Source organism: Rutidosis leptorrhynchoides, chromosome 4, assembly GCF_046630445.1.
Source record: "Rutidosis leptorrhynchoides isolate AG116_Rl617_1_P2 chromosome 4, CSIRO_AGI_Rlap_v1, whole genome shotgun sequence".
NCBI lineage: Eukaryota > Viridiplantae > Streptophyta > Magnoliopsida > Asterales > Asteraceae > Rutidosis > Rutidosis leptorrhynchoides.
In genome coordinates, this window is record NC_092336.1 from 476,543,856 (window position 1) to 476,556,482 (window position 12,627).

A 12,627-nucleotide genomic window follows, 5' to 3' on the forward strand; every position below is an offset into this window, starting at 1 on the left:
ACTCCAGGATGTATCGAATATCTTGTTTTATGTGCCTCGTTCAATATCAACTTCCTTAATCCACCCAACTTCGGTACCCAAATACGATTTGCAAAATATCTAATTCCGTCTTCCCGTATAACGAGTTGCTTCACATACTTCTTCATTATTTCATTCTTTATGTTTTCTTTATTGAGTGCTTCTTGTTGAACTTCTTTGATTTGTGAGTTGAGATTCATGCGAATTTTTATATTCATTGCTCGAACTCGAATTGGTTCTCGTTCCTTTCTGCTTAAAGCATCGGCCACCACGTTCGCCTTTCCGGGATGATAACGAATTTCACAATCATAGTCGTTTATTAACTCGACCCACCTACGTTGCCTCATGTTCAATTGTTTTTGATCGAAAATATGTTGAAGACTTTTATGATCAGTAAACACGGTGAATTTAACCCCATACAAGTAGTGTCTCCACATCTTCAATGCAAACACGACTGCTCCCAATTCTAGATCATGCGTCGTATAATTTCGCTCGTGAATCTTCAATTGTCGGGATGCAAATGCAATAACTTTCTTCCGTTGCATAAGAACACAACCAAAACCTTGTCGCGAAGCGTCACAATATATTTCAAAATCATCGTTCCCTTCTGGTAACGATAAAATAGGCGCCGTAGTTAACTTCTTCTTCAGTAATTGAAATGCGTTCTCCTGCTCCGAGGTCCATTCATATTTCTTCCCTTTTTGCGTTAACGCTGTCAACGGTTTAGCTATTCGGGAAAAATCTTGAATAAACCTTCTATAATAACCGGCTAAACCCAAAAATTGGCGTATCTGCATTGGTGTCTTAGGAGTCTCCCATTTTTCAATGGCTTCAATTTTTGCTGGATCAACCTGAATTCCTTTGCTACTAACAACGTGGCCAAGAAATTGTACTTCTTTCAACCAGAAAGCACACTTAGAAAATTTAGCATAAAGTTGTTCTTTTCTCAACAACTCCAGTATCAACCTTAAATGCTCTTCATGCTCTTGCTCACTCTTGGAATAGATAAGAATATCATCAATGAAAACGATAACAAACTTATCTAAATACGGACTACAAACTCGATTCATGAGGTCCATGAATACAGCTGGCGCATTCGTCAATCCAAACGGCATAACCAAAAATTCGTAATGACCATAACGTGTCCGAGAAGCAGTTTTCGGAATGTCCTCTTCTTTGACGCGTAGTTGATGATAGCCCGATCTTAAGTCGATTTTCGAATACACACATGATCCTTGCAATTGATCAAATAAGTCATCAATTCTCGGTAGTGGATACCGATTCTTGATAGTTAACTTATTTAATTCACGATAGTCTATACACATCCTAAAAGATCCATCTTTCTTCTTAACAAACAAAATTGGAGCTCCCCACGGTGAAGTACTCGGTCGTATGAATCCACGGTCCAGTAATTCTTTTAACTGACTTTGAAGTTCTTTTAACTCGGACGGTGCAAGTCTATATGGAGCACGAGCCACTGGTGCAGCTCCTGGTACTAAATCTATTTGAAATTCTACCGATCTAAATGGAGGTAATCCCGGCAATTCTTCCGGAAAAACTTCAGGAAAATCTCTTGCCACAGGCACGTCGTTGATGCACTTTTCTTTCTTTTCGACTTTATTAACATGTGCTAAAATAGCGTAACATCCCTTTTCTAAACACTTCTTGGCTTTCAAACAGCTAATGAGTTTTAGCTTTGAATTACCCTTCTCTCCATAAATCATCACTGGCATTTTATCCTTACCAGGAATACGAATTGCCTTCTTGGCACAAACAACTTCCGCTCCTATTTTGGACATCCAGTCCATGCCGACTATTACATCAAAACCTCCTAATTCTACGGGTATTAAGTCGATTTTAAACGTTTCTCCAGCTAGATTTATTTCACAATCACGACAAATTTTATCGGCTTCAATTAGTTTACCATTAGCTAACTCAATCAAGTACTTAGCATCTAAAGGTAATGATGAACAATTCAATTTAGTGTAAAAATTTATACACACGTAGCTTCTATCGGCGCCAGTATCAAATAAAATAGATGCTGATAAGTTATTAATGGTAAACGTACCCGTAACAAGCTCCGGGTCTTCTCGTGCCTCTCTAGCATTAATAACAAACGCTCTTCCACGTGCAGGTCCGCCATTCTGATTCGGGCACTGACTCTTATAGTGACCTTGTTTTCCACAACCAAAACAAGTAATGGTAGCCAAAGCAGTTCTATTTGCGTTGGTGGCAGGAGTCTTGTTGCCATTTGTAACGAGAGCCTTACAATCTTCCGCAAGATGACCTTGTCGATTACACTTGGTGCATAACACACTACAGTAACCAAAGTGATGTTTGTGGCAAAGGTTGCATAAAGGACTTTGTCCTTTGTAACCAAAGCCTGAACCGCTACCCGCACCTTTCGTGGTTTCTTGTTTCTTATAAGGTTGTTGTTGGTTACCTTGATCATAACCTCCATTCCACTTTTTCTTGTTCCCCAATACCTTCACCTCAGTATTGAATGCTTTCTTGTCCAAAATGACCTGATCCATTAGCTCATTTGCCATGGTTATAGCTTCATGAATTGTCTTAGGTTTCGATGCTGTAACATTTGCCTTGACCTTTTTGGGCAAACCAGCTTTGTACATTTCAATCTTCCGTTCTTCGGTTGGAACCAATTCAGGACATAGCAAAACTAATTCCATGAATCGCTGGTTGTAGTTGGTGATTTCAGTACCAACCACCTTCAAACTTCGTAACTCATCTTCTAACTTAATAACCTCATTCCTTGGACAATACTCGGTGATTATCATTGCTTTGAATTCTTCCCATGGAGTATCATAAGCTACATCTCCTCCTACCGCCTTCACATAATTCTTCCACCATGTGAGTGCACTATCTTGTAAAGTGCACGATGCAAACTTGGTCATGTCTTTTTCATCACAACCACTGATTTTAAACACCGTCTCCATCTTTTCTATCCATCGGGTTAAACCGATCGGCCCTTCCGTTCCACTGAATGATGAAGGCTTGCAAGCTTGAAACGTCTTGTAGGAGCATCCTACACGAGGATTTGGATTAACTGCAGCAGCTCTTGCAGCCTCAACCCATAACATTCTGTCGTTCACTCGCTGGTTGATGAGTTCCTCGAGTTCTTGTTCCGTCATTCGATTCAATCGCGCCATTTCCTAATGAAAGAAAATAATTATTCACATGGATTATTATAGATGTAGTGTGTATTTATAGTACATTATAGCTTATTAATAATATGAACTAGGTATTATTATAAAAGCCTTTTCTTCTTATTAGCGTTTTATAATTATATCTTGGGTAGTACCTACCCGTTAATGTTCATACTTAATAGCTTAGTACAGAATCAATTACTACAATCTAAATAATACTTAACCATGGAAAATTATTGCATTTCATACTTCAATATTTTACATATGCTTATCTTACATCGAACATTAAGCAAACCACACTATTAATATTATACAAAACATTATTCGGTTCCATGGTTTGACACAGCAGCGCATCGTTTGATCTATTTTCTAGGACGTTTAGACACAAAGATTTGCTTAACGCTTATCCTAACTGTCTGCCTATATTTTGGCTGTGGGACTGAAGAACTGGATGCCGGGACAGAACGAATAGGAATAGCGGGGATAGGGGTGGTAGTGTTGAGTGGAATTGGTGCTACGTCATTCTCACTAAGTTCGGGATTTGAATTTTCTAATTCATTCGCTTTTCGTTTCTTTCCTTGATCGAATTTTTCTTTCGTAATTTCTAGTATTTCTTCCTCGGGTTCACTTTCCTCCTCGGGTTCACTTTCCTCCTCGGGTTCACTTTCCTCCTCGGGTTCACTTTCCGGGTTCTTTATAGTTGGTTCATCCGGAATTTGTGAGTCTTCCCCAAGGATATCATTTTCGTCATCGGACAGGTTAATGACTGGAACGCCATCTGAAGATTCTGATTCGGAGTCGTTGATTGTGATAACAATTTTTGAGCTCGACATCTATCACACAACAACTAACCCATTAGTACTTATATAATATTTACATATAAATTTTAACCAACAGTGATAAGCAATGGTTTTTTTTTTTTTAAATCAGACCCGGTCAAAGTCCAGACTTACTAATGTATCCTAACGGCTTCTCGGTTAGACACACTAATGCAGACCTGGTTCGCTAAGACCAACGCTCTGATACCACATGTCATAACCCGTCCTTAACCATAAGAACGTGTTAGATAACGTATGATTTCATTACGAGGTATTGACCTCTATATGCGACATTTTTAAAAAGGAAAACTGCATATATTATACATTACAAACCAAACCATTATTTTTGTTACAAGCTTTAGACAATAAAAAGATGATTATCGTTTAACGATAATCTTCGACTTACAAACTTTACAAATGATAATAACAACACGATTTCTAGCATATTTTACAACACACGTCCTCGGATATGCAGTTTTATTTTTGACACAAATATGAGTACGCATGATCCTGCTTAGATTCAACATAATGCAGCGGAAGCTTTAATTATCACCTGAGAATAAACATGTTTAAAAACGTCAACATAAAGTTGGTGAGATATAGGTTTAGTGCGCAGCAATATATATATATAGACCACAAGATTTCGTATATAAACATTTCAATAAAAATATTCTAAGTGGTTGAGCACTTGGTAACCATACTTAACATTTTCACGTCGCATATTCCCTTTAATATGAAATCTTACTACACCGTACCAAGTGTAGTCACAAAACGAAGTACTGTGCAACCGTTGAATACTGGTCGTCCAGTCCGATTGGGGTTGTCAGGCCCGATAGATCTATCAACAGGATTCGCGTTTACAATACCGCTGTAAATATTAGTTACCAAGCTACAGGGAAGTATGCCAGTGGTACAACTCAACGTAGAACATATTTTTCAGTTACTTGTGTCCATATCGTAAAACATAAAATACATGTATTCTCATCCCGAAATATTTAGAGTTTAAAAGTGGGACTATATACTCACTCTTGTCTTGATGATATATATATTTTGACTCGGTCTTCCGGTTGATATCACGAACCTATCCATATATAATATATCAATATGTTTTCATTTTAAAACAAACGTTATATATATATATACTTGTTATACTTTTAATATTTTGAATATTTCCTTAGTCCGTAGTTAGCATTCCGATGTTAGTAACTCAATTTTTAATGGTTCATTTTTAGATGTTTAATATACCCGCAATAAACAAAACCCCCAACGAAATAAATAAAACCCCATCGTATATGTATTGGTCGAGATTAATCTTGACCCATGGTACCGGTGTTGTCAAATGACGTGTTGCGTACATAAAGTACCGGTGTTGTCAAATGACGTGTTGCGTACAATCATGGGATCTTATGATTAATCTTCTCGTGTTGTTTACGGGTGATCCTGAACCATATGAAATTGAATTATGAGTACATATATATAAAATATCATGTTATCTTAGAAGTATGTGATTTTATGTAAATTTTTCCAATGAATCCCGAAGTTGAAAATGTCTAGGATAGCCAATTTTGTTTCGGTCATAGTTTCTTCGTTACAAGTCCGTTTTCGTTGATTCAAATTGCCATCTTCTTGGATCGAGTTCTTCTTTAAGACTATGAACTGTAAATACCTTGGTTTGTATTCAAAATCATACGGCATAGGTGAAAGTTTAGTGAAACATATGAAGTTAAACATTTTTGTTACAACAAAATCATTTAATGACCATTTTTCCAAAAATACTTATACTTTGAAAAACCAAGTTTTACCTTGTTAAATTAACATATAAATAAGTTATGTTACATGTCTTGAAGTATTTTAAAAGTTAAGTTAGAAGGATCTATTTAGTTTGCAAACAAGTTTGAAAACATTCAAACTATGTTCTTGTTGTTAAACTTTTGTACCACAAAATAAGATAGCTATATATATATGAATCGAATAAGGTTATGAACATAGATTCTACCTCAAGTTCCTTGGATGAAGTTGCTGTAAAAGAGAAGTAAGAAGCTAGAATCAAAAGGGTGATAGAAGTGTATGAAAGATTGGAAGTAAGTTGGTGTTCTTGGAGGGTTTTCTTGAAGTGTTTTTGTATGGTTTTCTTATGGTGTTTTAGTATGGTTTTTGAAACTAGATCTTCTTGGAAACTTTGCTGAATTGATTAAGGGTTTTAAGGGTTGTGAAAGAGTGTGTGTTTAACTAAAAATGAGGTTAGAAAATGAACTAGAAATGGTGATACTTATAACCTAAAAAAAACATGTATCATGTAATACATGATAAGATTTTTAGTTTGTAATTTTGTTAATTAGTCAAGTAATCATCCAAAAGTAATTACCTAGCTCTAAGGGCATGAATAATGGCTGGTTAGGTGGTGATTTTGATGTGTATTTACTATTAGTAAATACGTATAGAAGCTAGGTATGATACGAGTACAAATACTCTAAATATACGTATAGAAATTTTGTGAAAAATGGAATGAGGATTCAAATATAGCTATCTTTTGTGAATACACTTATATGATTTTATGTATTTAAGTTCTTAAAAGTGATTAAATACATTACTTATACAATATATGTATAAACATTATAGTCTTAAGTATTTAAGTCAAATAACGTTACGTATTGTTATCGTTTTGAAAACTTAAGTTAGTAGTTTCAAAATACACATATAACTTGTTGTTATTAATACAAAATGAGATATTAAAACATTCATTAATCATGTTAAATATGTATATATACATATATATACACAAACGTATAATTATCATATATTGTATAGTTCGTGATATCATCGGTCAAACTAGACGGTCAAACGTTGTGTAAAACTCTTTTCGGAAATATAAGTCTCGACAATTTGGATTGCTTATCATGTTGGCAAGGTTTAATTTATGTAAATATTAATCTTATAAGTATAGTATGATCGAAAAAGTGCGGGTCGTTACAGGTTGAGGGATCCATCTTGTATGATCAGGGAAAGAATTTTTTTTGTATGAAATAGATTGTAGAATTTAGATTTGGTATTCTTCAATACATAATTTACATATGTATATATAATACCAAAATCCCATAAATTACGGAGGAATCTTTGAAAGATGTCAGTCAAAGTTCACAGTAACAGATATGCTAAGATAAGAATTCGTCTATACACTATTATGCAATAAATGTAGGAAAACGCATCTATACTTAAGAATGATAAGCAGGTAATTTCCTAAGGGTGGTAAGTAGATGATTTCAGACTAAAAATGATAAGCAAAACTTTTGACATGCAGACACGGTCGAAGTCCAGACTCACTGATGCATCTTAACAACTATCAGTTAGACACACTAATGCAAGACCTGGTTCGCTAAGACCACCGCTCTGATACCAACTGAAAGGATCCATTCATATACATTATAAACGATTCACAATAGTTGATTACATCGCGAGGTATTTGACCTCTATATGATACGTTTTACAAACATTGCATTCGTTTTTAAAAGACAAACTTTCTTTACATCAAAAATTAACGGCATGTATACCATTTCATATTACATCCAACTATAATTGACTTAATATTAATCTTGATGAACTCAACGACTCGAATGCAACGTCTTTCAAAGTATGTCATGAATGACTCCAAGTAATATCCTTAAAATGAGCTAATGCACAGCGGAAGATTTCTTTAATACCTGAGAATAAACATGCTTTAAAGTGTCAACCAAAAGGTTGGTGAGTTCATTAGTTTATCATAATCAATCATTTCCGTAATAGTAATAGACCACAAGATTTCAGTTTCTATAAATATCCGTACACTCGCAAGTGTATAAAAGTATTCTATAAGTTGTAGGCACCCGGTAACAAGCCTTAACGTTCATGTTTTACCCTCTGAAGTACACCAGATCAGGTGTGTTTAAAATAACCTCGAAGTACTAAAGCATCCCATAGTCAGGATGGGGTTTGTCAGGCCCAATAGATCTATCTTTAGGATTCGCGCCTACCGTACATAGACAAGTAGTTTAATGTTACCAAGCTAAGGGTATATTTCTGGTTTAAACCCACATAGAATTTGTTTTAGTACTTGTGCCTATTTCGTAAAACATTTATAAAACAGCGCATGTATTCTCAGCCCAAAAATATATATAAAAAGGGAGTAATGAAACTCACCATACTGTATTTCGTAGTAAAAATACATATAACGTCATTTAACAAGTGCAAGGTTGGCCTCGGATTCACGAACCTATATTAATTATATATATTTATATGTTGGTCAATATTTGTCTAACAATTTTTGGTCAAGTCATAGTGTACCACAATCCTAATGCTCGAGACTAATATGCAAAAGTCAACTTAACCCAAAATGACTTCTAAAATTTATACGTGTTTATTATATAACTTAACTATAGTCATTTTATATATTTAAATATATTTATTAGATTTTATAATAATAAAAGTCATTTATTAATAAAAATTTATATTAACGTTTATATATGATAAAATATACTTTTATATATCTTAAGTAGTAAAATTTATAAAGTTCACTTAATATCGTAAAACTATAGTGGTAAGTATTATTAATGTAATTATATTACGCGTGGTGAAAAATATCTTTGTATCCCCTATTTATTTGATAAAATAATATTGATCATAATAATAATAAGTAAAAGTTGTATTATTTTGTAATAATAATTATTATTATTCTATAAAAAAATAACAATATTTATATTTACTAAAAATGTTATTATGATAAAATGATAATACTAACATAATAGTAATAATGATATTTTATAATAACAATTATATTTCTATTAAAATAATAACGACGATAGTAATAATAATCATTTTAACAATAATACTAAATTTCAGTTGACTATAACTTCTAATTCGTTCATCGAAACCATTCGATATCTAAATGAAAAGTTCTTAATTTTTCGCTAGCTTTTCAATGACATGCATATCATATACCCTATCTCAGTAGCATATGTATCTAATTCAGGATTCAACAACCCTATCTAAGGACAATATCGAATGTACAAGCATGCATAATCCTATATACTCGAGCACTAGTCAGGGATACACTATTGAAATATAAAAGTTAAGTTATGAGTGCTCACGTATCAATATTGAGATTCAATATTGCAGGAAAGTACGTAGACGAAACGAAAATGATAAACGTTAGGTTGACCTCACGAGCAATACCCTCGATCAATACCCATAACCTCCATAGCTATAACCCATAATTTTCTTAGCTTTATTCCGTTTGAAAACTTATTTTAAAATCGTCTGAATATAACTCCGTCGTAGTATTTTATGTATACTAATAATATCTTGAAATAATACAAAGAAAATATATATGTGTAATTCGATTGAGAGAGTTTAGAGAAATATATTTTCAAGTTTCTATGAAATAATAAAACCTATTGAATTCTATTTATAATAGATTTTAGAATTATTAAAGTGAATTATTAAAGTATGAATTATTAAAGTGAATTATTAAAGTATGAATTATTAAAGTGAATTATTAAAGTATGAATTATTAAAGTGAATTATTAAAGTATGAATTATTAAAGTGAATTATTAAAGTATGAATTATTAAAGTTAAAGTAAAGTAAAAGTAAAATAAAGGTAAAGTTAAAGTATAGTAAAAGTATAAAACTATGTACGTATAATACGCGTATAAATATATATAATATTAATTTAAATCGTTATATATATTTGATAAAATAAAATATAAATATCGTTATTTTATCATACTAGTTAAGTAATGAGTGGTCAAAAAGAATAGATTTCTTAAATCACAGTGGACCTCATAACATAGGCCCGTAATCATATCATAATGTATCTGATAATTCAATCATTTGATATTATCTCTTAATTCTGTCAATAAATATATCGAAACAAATACGTTCATGTAAAGTATCATATATCTAATACTTTGTTAATGTTTTCAGTTAATATTATATATTATATACACATATCTATATACACATAATTGTTCGTGAATCGTCGAACACGGTCAAAGGATAATTGATTACATGAATGTAGTTCCAAACTTTTTGAGATTCAACATTACAAATTCTGCTTATCGTGTCGAAAACATATAAAGGTTAAGTTTAAATTTGGTCGGAAATTTTCGGGTCGTCACACCCTTAAAGTTCTGTTAATTAGTCTACCTAAATTACCAAACACGTCTAATTAAACAAACAATGTAACGGGTTATTTAGGGTTCCATATTGAACGGGTTAATAAACAAGCATGTCTAATTAATAGGAAGTTAGTTAGTTACAGAAGAGTTAGGAAATAATTTGATAACCAGGAATGGATTTTGATAAGTATATATAATATAATTATAATATTATAAAATTTTATATACCTTAAATAAATAAGATTTATATTGAAGTTATAAATACTATAAAATATAAAAAATCTTTTCATAAATATAAAAACACACGTTTTTTAGTTTTTTTTTCCGGCTTGCTCTTGTTTGCTTGTTTAGCTTCGTCGCAGGATTCAAAGATAATGGAGACTTCAAAATCATCAGAGGTAATTGAATATTGCTTTTACTTTATACACTTGGGCGTTTGTTCTGAAAGTTTGTACAAATATATCACATGATTCACACATGTTTTAATCAGGCTTATAAATCAGGTTTATAACACATGTTACATTGGATCTATAGCACTAGAATTTGACTATATAACACACCATGATTCACACGATTACCCAACACGCTTGTAGACATGTAGTGCAGACCTGGAGTAGAACTGGACAAACAAACGACACACAACCATCTAACTGTTTTAACACTCCAGATTACACAACACGATTCTAAACATCATACAACACTATATAACAACATATAAACTTTATTAACATCATATAAACACACTATATGTAACCTATAACATATAAACCCTTATTATGCAATGAAAGAAAGTTATACTATATAGTAACAATAGGCAAACACAACCTGATAGTAGTAGCAGAACCAACCGGGTCAGCTTAAACAAAACCTGGATAACAACTCAACGCTATGTTTGGTGAAGTAATAATAACTCAAAACCTGGATAACAAAACCTGGATAAACTGATTATTTACCTGCTACACAATATGGCAACCAAAAGAAAACCAAACATATAAACCTATTCTAATATATATATGCCTAATTTAGAAACCAATTTAGAAAAAAACCCATGAGGTAGTATACATGTCATATCAGACCCAATAACCAATATGATAAGCAATGTTGACCTTATAACCACCTTCAGTGGCAATCATAACCCAAAGTACAATCTTTACCCTAATCATAACCCTAAGTACAGTTGCATTGGCAAATTACCATAAACAAAGATAGTTATATTAGCAGATCAAAACTTCATACAAAAGGAGCATCACAAATATTCATTAGCTCCAATATAAAGTAGAATCACAAATATACATTTAAAAACATAGTTATATTAGCATCAATAATATTCATCACAAATTACAATTTTATTGGATTGTTCTCACTCATACCTATGCCATCTTTGACGAAAACATTTTTTGAAAGCTTCTGTAATAAGATTCTTTCAGACTTCCTTCTTCTTGGTGGAGGACTGGGTTTCATTCTGAAATTTGTTAGCTCTGCATCAATATATCTAATCAGTGGATCTTGCTCTGTATTAACTTCTTCCATCAACATTTCTTCATCAATATCGTCAGAAAACTCTGCAACTTTTTCTGCTTCATTAACCTTTTTAGACACTCCATCTTTTATTTCTTGAACCACAAAATCTTCTTCTTTATCCATATTTTCTTCTTCGTCTTCGTTCATCACCATCTGGACATCATCATATGAAACATACTCTGCATCTTCTTCAATCACTGCGTCTTCTTTTTCATTGATGTTGTCATGAACATTTAAATTTTCATCAGGCATTTCTTTTTCAACATCCTGTTCATTAACAAACATGAATAACTAAATGTGGTAAGTAATTTAAAAGTCTAGAAAAAAACAACATTTAGTTCAATCAGTTACCTTTATGTATTTCGATTGTTTCACTATTTTTTTGGTGAATTTCTGATGTTTAACATCCTCATCATCATCAACATCCTTTTCATTTTCACATTCCCCTTCAGCAGCACCTTCCACTAAATTATCAACTTCCCATTCATTAGCACACCTCTCATCAACATCTTTTTCATCTTCATCATTCTCTTCATCATCAACATCTTCTTCATCATTATCATCATTATCTTCATCATCAACATCCTCACCATCATCACTCTTTTCATTTTCCTGAGCCCATTCATCAGCACCTTCCACTTCATTATCACCTTCATCTTCATTATCAGCCTTCTCATCAACATCCTTTTCATCTTCATCATTCTATTCATCATCAACATCTTCATCATCTTCATCATCATCATTCTCTTCATCCTCTTCATCATCAAGCTTTTCCTTTTCTTGAGACTTCTCATTAGCACCTTCCACTCCATTATCACCATCATCTTCATCATCAGACTTCTCTTCATCATCAACATCATCTTCATGATCAGAATTCTCATCAACATCCTCTTCATCATCTTCTTTCTCTTCATCATCTACATCTTCTTCATCATCATCATTCTCTTCATCATCA